Source organism: Paramisgurnus dabryanus, chromosome 6, assembly GCF_030506205.2.
Source record: "Paramisgurnus dabryanus chromosome 6, PD_genome_1.1, whole genome shotgun sequence".
NCBI classification, from domain to species: domain Eukaryota; kingdom Metazoa; phylum Chordata; class Actinopteri; order Cypriniformes; family Cobitidae; genus Paramisgurnus; species Paramisgurnus dabryanus.
Genome location: NC_133342.1, coordinates 1,416,353 through 1,422,914, shown reverse-complemented (window position 1 = coordinate 1,422,914; position 6,562 = coordinate 1,416,353).

Sequence of the window (6,562 nt, the reverse complement as noted above, 5' to 3'; positions counted from 1 at the left end):
GAGCGTAAGAGAGTTAGGAGCTGTAGCTCATTTGCATTTAAAGGTACGCTTTTTGCTCCCAATTAAATAGGTGCATTTTAAAATAATCTGTTGGGTATTTTGAGCTGAAACTCCTTTACAGACATGTTTTAGGCACACGTCTTGTAAAAATTGGCATAATATTTGCAAAATATACTTGAAGAACTTGCCTATAAAAATGTTTTACTGCATGTGATATCTCTTTTTATTGTGTGTCTTTTTAGCTTTAGCTATCTATCAAATAATTCTATTTTTGTTCAAGTGCTGACTAGCAAAAAAAATAACCAGATCTCATATAGAGGCATTTTATTATTTATAGTCTCGTTAAGTGTTTTCTCTCGTACTGAGTAAGAGCCACTCTCGATTTCTCTCTCACACAGATGTCTCTTAAAGGGAAGTTTAAAAAAGTGAAGAAAAAAAGGCTAAATGAATGTTCACGACAGCGGAATTAAAAAAAGCGATAGAGAGACTATGAATAATGAAGCAGGTGAGAGAGAGATGCAGAAACAGGCAAATAGGTGTATTTAATTATCTGTGATTATTCTGCTCACTTCTTTCTACATGTCTCATAGTATCGGCAGCATGTGTGAAAGACGCTGGACTTGGGGGCTGAATTTTATGGATCACTCCCACGGTTCTGGAACCTAAAACATCAACAGCAGAATGGGCTGACAGGTGGCTGAGTCCAACACACACACATGCACTACACACAAGCACATGCAAGGACGCTATTGACAGCATGTTAGCAGAAATGTGGGTGGAATGATGGGATTTATGGGAATAACTTTATAAAATAAGTTTTAAACATCTCCTTTTCTTGTGTGTGCGTGTGCATGTGTGCGTGTATGCATACAAACGACTGCTCTCTACTGCCTCCCCCTGTCTTCTGTCTAGACAAAAAGCTCTTCACAAGGTTTCCAGCTAAATTAATCTGCTTTAGGAGTTTTATGTGTGTTTCTTTGTGTGTGTGTGTGTGTGTGTGTGCGTGCATGCATGCATGTGTGTGTGTATGTGGGGAGGGTAATCACAGAGACACAATGGCAACAGAGTGAATTAAACTATGACCAGTCATTTAATTTTAAACACCCCTACCATAATAAGCACAACTTAAGCACATAATAGACACGCAACTGGTCTTTCCAGGCAAATCTTTTATAATTACGCAAATGTGTCTGGAGAATAAACCGTCCTTCACGCTTATCTGAGCCCAGACACTGTGTGTATAATAAAGCTTTTACTGCAGATGTGCTAATGTGTTTTCGTTGTCATTTCAATAGCATTTTAGGGGTGTTTTCCACATCACGATGCTTTCAGTTTTGAGTGGGCGTGTCGAGGTGTGTATGCGTTTTTCTTCTTGTTGTCTTTCGCTCACTTATTCACCAAATGGCATGGTTGGGGTAGAGAGAGCAACAATGAGGCACAGAGAGAAAGGTGTATGCTTGTGTGCTGAGTCATATCACTGAGGTCTTTGTTATTATCGAGCCACGATCTCAGACGATAATTGCTGTAATCGAGACGTTTTGGCACACACAGGTGTGTGAAGTGAATTTTAAAAATGTTGTGTGTTGTGTTTGGAATTTTTTAGCAGTTGTTTTGGGATATAATTATCCCCAGAAATTAGCTTAAAAAACAAAAACCTTATTCCTGGGAAAAGAAGGCATCTCTAATACATTCTAAAAGAAAAGGTGCTAAATAGCACTAAAAGTGATATACTGGCTGGCTCGTAATCATAGGGAACCATTTTTAAACATAACCATCAAAACTAAGGGTGTCACGAAATGAAGTCACAACCTTGAACTTCGAATTAAAAAATGGAATCGTCAATGCTGCCATGCCCCCATTTCACATCCGGTCGGCTTGCCAAGCGGGACAAAACACACATATTGAGTGCTCCGAGTCAACGCTAGCTACAGCCAGTTAAAAGATAGCATGGCAGATGCAGGAGACACCACGAGAGCTGCTCTTTACATGGGAAACAAAAAACAGCAAGCACCTCCCGCTGAACTCAATCAGACCATGTGTGCGTGCACAGCAGAGCGGCGTCTGTGACAGGATCGGTAGTTTTTTTTAAACTGAGATCTGTTTAAGTTTCACAACAACTTATTTCAGTTGCTTAAGAGTTATGAAAACAGCATTTAAACATTACTTATTGGGTCTCACAATCTCATCTGACGGTAATAAAAGCGCGTTTTTAAGGTGCATAGTACTGACAGATGTTCATCTGACAGGAAGTTTCGTTTTATCAGGTACCATATTTTTCCACTGACAGCGTGACTAACATGGCAGGGCATTTCTGGGTTCAAGGTCAGATATGATATTTTATAAAAGTCTATAAAAATGGCATAGCAACCTGTTTCAATAAAATGGACTGATTGAATCGAACCGTGAACCTAGAATTGAAAATGTAATCGAATCGAGGATATGGAGAATCTTAACACCACTAAAACAACTGTGGTTTTTTACATCGGAGTTCAGTTTCTCATAGAACATTGTTGAACCTTCCCAGGAGTGGCTGACCGACCAAAATTACCCCAAGAGCACAGCGACGACTCATCCAAGAGGTTGCAAAAGACTCAACAACAACATCCAAAGAACTGCAGGCCACCATAAGAAAGAGACTGGGCAAAAATGCTCTGAACGGCAGAGCTTCAAGGCGAAAACCGCTGCTAAGGAAAAAGAACATAAAGGCTCGTCTCAATTTCGTCAGAAAACATCTTGATGTTCCCCAAGACTTTTATGAAAAAAAACTTTTTGGAAGGTGTGTGTCCAGTTATGTATGGTGTAAAAGTAACACAGCATTTCGTAAAAAGAACATCATACCAATAGTAAAATATGGTGGTGTTAGTGTGATGGTCTTGGGCTGTTTTGCTGCTTCAGTACCTGAAAGACTTTCTTTGATAAATGGAACCATGAATTCAGCTGTCTACCAAAAAATCCTGAAGGACAATGTCCGGCCATTTGTTCGTGACAGCAGGACAATGATCCAAAACACACTAGCAAGTCCACCTCTGAATGGCTCAAGAAAAACGAAATGAAGACTTTGGAGTGTCCTAGTCAAAGTCCTGACCTCAATCCTATTGAGATGCTGTGGCATGACCTTAAAAAGCCGGTTCATGCTCGAAAACCCTCCAATGTGGCTGAATTACAACAATTCTGCAAAGATTTGTGGACCATAATTCCTCCACAAAGCTGTAACAGACTCATAGCAAGTTATTGCAAACGCTTGGTTGCAGTTGTTGCTGCTAAGTTATTAGGTTTTAGGTTTAGGGGAAAGCACTTTCTCACAAAAAAAGTTTTTTTTTTAACTGCATGTTGTGTTATCTCTGATTAATATTTAAATTTTTTTCATGATCTGAAACATTAAAGTGTGACAAACATGCAAAAAAAAAATTTCAGGATGGGGCCAAAACTTTTTCGCACCATATAAACCCTCAAAGGTACATGTCAGTGTCTAAATGGTACATATTAGGACCCTTTAAAAAGGTGACAACTTTTGTACCTTTTATTCTGAGAATGCATTTTATGTTAAAACACAGCATATGTTAAATTTCTACTCAATGCGAAAATAACCCAGAATTTGTTTAGAGTGTAGCAAAAATATAAACATTGTTTCTGGGTTTGTTTTAGTGGTATGGGGTATAAAACATTATTAGTTCCCAATAAAAACAAAACAATCTAATTCCACACATCAATAAAAGTAGAGGAAGCACAGTTTGATTTGATATCTGATTTATATTTTGATATATATTTGATATCTCAGAGAGAGAGAAAGAGAGCAATTTGTTTCTTGCACCTCAACAGGATCATCTCAAATGTCACACTTTAATTGGAAACCGAAGACACATATTGCATGAACACCACAATAGACAAGCAGACATGGAAACAGGTATACACACACCACACATACAGTACTCTCTTATAAACAATTGGGTGGTTCAAATATGGACAGACCCAACCCATTAACCAGGGGTTTTCAAACTGGGTGCCACGAGGTGGGAGCCCCAGTTTTATGACATTTTATAAAATACATTCATTTATCATAATTAAAGCTGTCATACATTTACTTTGGGGCGGGGGGTGTAAAGGTATGCACTGTACACAAAGGGCGCATGCTGAAAATGTTTAAGGACCACTGCATTAACCTACAGTACACCCTTAAAAATAAAAGTGCTTTTACGATGCCATAGGAAAAATTATTTTCTGTCTAAATGGTTATTTAAAGCACCTTTAACATCGGAAAAACCTTTCTGTTTTACAAAAGGTTCTTTAAGGTGAAAAAAGGTTCTTCAGATTATAAAAATGTATGAAGGAAATGTTTTTTTAAAGAACCTTTGAACACCTTTTTTTTTAAGAGGCTTTCTAAATTATGGGTCAGGTTGCAATATAGACATTTTTTGTTTAAATTTAAACCAACCGTTGGATTTGTCTATAATTGACCCAATCATGGGTTGAAGCAACAAAGCTTTTATTTAACTTATAGGTCTTTTATGGCACAGTAGCTGCAGTCACGGACCACAATGAAAACATAATGCACTCCTATAATTGAATTTTCTCACCAAGCATGTTTTGCAGTGCTATAAAAAGAAAACATTCTGTGTCTGATGCTTTCTTTAAATTCAACTGTTTACATTCATATATTTCATTCATTAGTGCTATAATCAGCCAAGCAAGCCTTGTGACAATGCCCTTCAACCACAAGGACTGCACAACATGTGAACCACATTCAAGCGTGACATGTACTTTTAACAAGACATCCACAGATGTGTGTGCATCGCCCCTCATATCCTTATTTGTGATTCCCTATTGAATCCATGACAATGAACATTTTCAACTATGTCCTAATCTGACCGGATGTAGGTCTGTAACTTCAGCTTTGCGTGTGAGAGTATGTTTATCTTTAGGTCAACATCTTTATATGTACACTTTATTCCTTACTCAGTAAATTAAGAATATTAATCACAGAGAATATGGACCTGAGCTGAAATAGGTGTGTCAAGGGAGTCATTCGAAATGTGTATTGGTGGTCTTTCATCAATAAGGCTGGAAACCCTGGATTTCACACAAGTAATTTGTACTTATATCATATTTTAATGACACTTTTCATAATATTTACGCTTGCACAAATTTTGAACATAGTGTACTTTCTTGGTCAAAAAACAGCAGCAGTAAAAGCAGTTATTGACAGAAATTTAGTTTATTCCTTACCAAGTCAATGTTGTCAGAATCCTGCCAGATCCTTGTTGGTATTTAGATCTAGTTTAGCATGGCAGGGTTCTGACAGTACATATGTTCTATGTGGGAAATGTGTGGTTTTAGTATTGGTTTATTCTGACCACTTTTTCCCGATCCCTTACTTGTAATGATTTCCAGGTGTATGTAATTTACTTTGTCCCTATTTATTGTCCTTGTGTTTGCTGTTCTGTGCACGTTCGTCTTGTCACATATCTTGTCGGTAGCTGTAAGTATAGTCAAGTCTTAGTTTTGTTAAGTTTATTGTTAGTTCAGCATCGTGTTTTCCCTTGTCTTGTTTTGCCCCCTCGTGGGTTTTGTTTTTCTGTTTTACCCCTGTCTGTTAATAAATTCCTTTGTTGTCAAACGTCTGCATTTGGGTTCGTGTCTTGTGTCTTCAAAATCCTGACAAATGTATTGTCGAGTGGATATTTGATTTAACCCCTTAAAATTCCAGTGTACCGTGGGAAGGGACACTGCATTATTTGACAGAAAACTTCATCAAATACCACAACTCAAAACCAAAAGGCTAAACAGGTCACATATCTTTGGAAAGCTGGAATTCTTGTGATTTTAATGATGTAAACCATTTTAAGATGCAAACAACACACCAAGTACAATTTGTGTTCTCTTTATGCATTTTTTTCAGGAATGCTAAGGGGTTTTAACATTCCAAAATGTTTTGAATTTTTGTACACTGTAAATTTTTTTTTTTTACAAAACTTACATTTTCTGTCACTGGGGTGAGACCCTTTTGTACCTTTGCAGGTATACTAAACATATAATACGATGTTATACCTTTTGGGGTAATGATCTATTCACTGTAAAAAATATTTGCTGTCTTAATTTTTTTCAGTCACCTCAGATTTACAAGTCATTTCAACTTGCTATTATTTATTTTGACAGGAGATATGTTTTTACAACCTATAAAATTGTGTTGAAATAATTTAACTTCATTTTATAAGTTATAGAAACTTGTCTCTTGTCAAGATAAATAATAGGAAATTCAAACTGAGTTGATTGAACAAAAAAATTTAAAGCAGCAAAGAATTTTTTACAGTGTTGTATGCCTTTAAAATTACAGTTAACTGTTTTGTACCCCTAAAATGTAACTGGTACAAAATTGTTCCTTAAAGGGATAGTTCACCCAAAAATGAAAATTCTGTCATAATTGTTTCACTTTCATGTTTACATTTCTTTTGAGGACTGTTTGTAACCAAACCAATCATAAGCCTCGTTCACTCCCATAGTAGGAAAAAGGAATACTATGGAAGTAAACTATCCCTTTAAGCATGGGCGGAAATCCCGGGGGGGT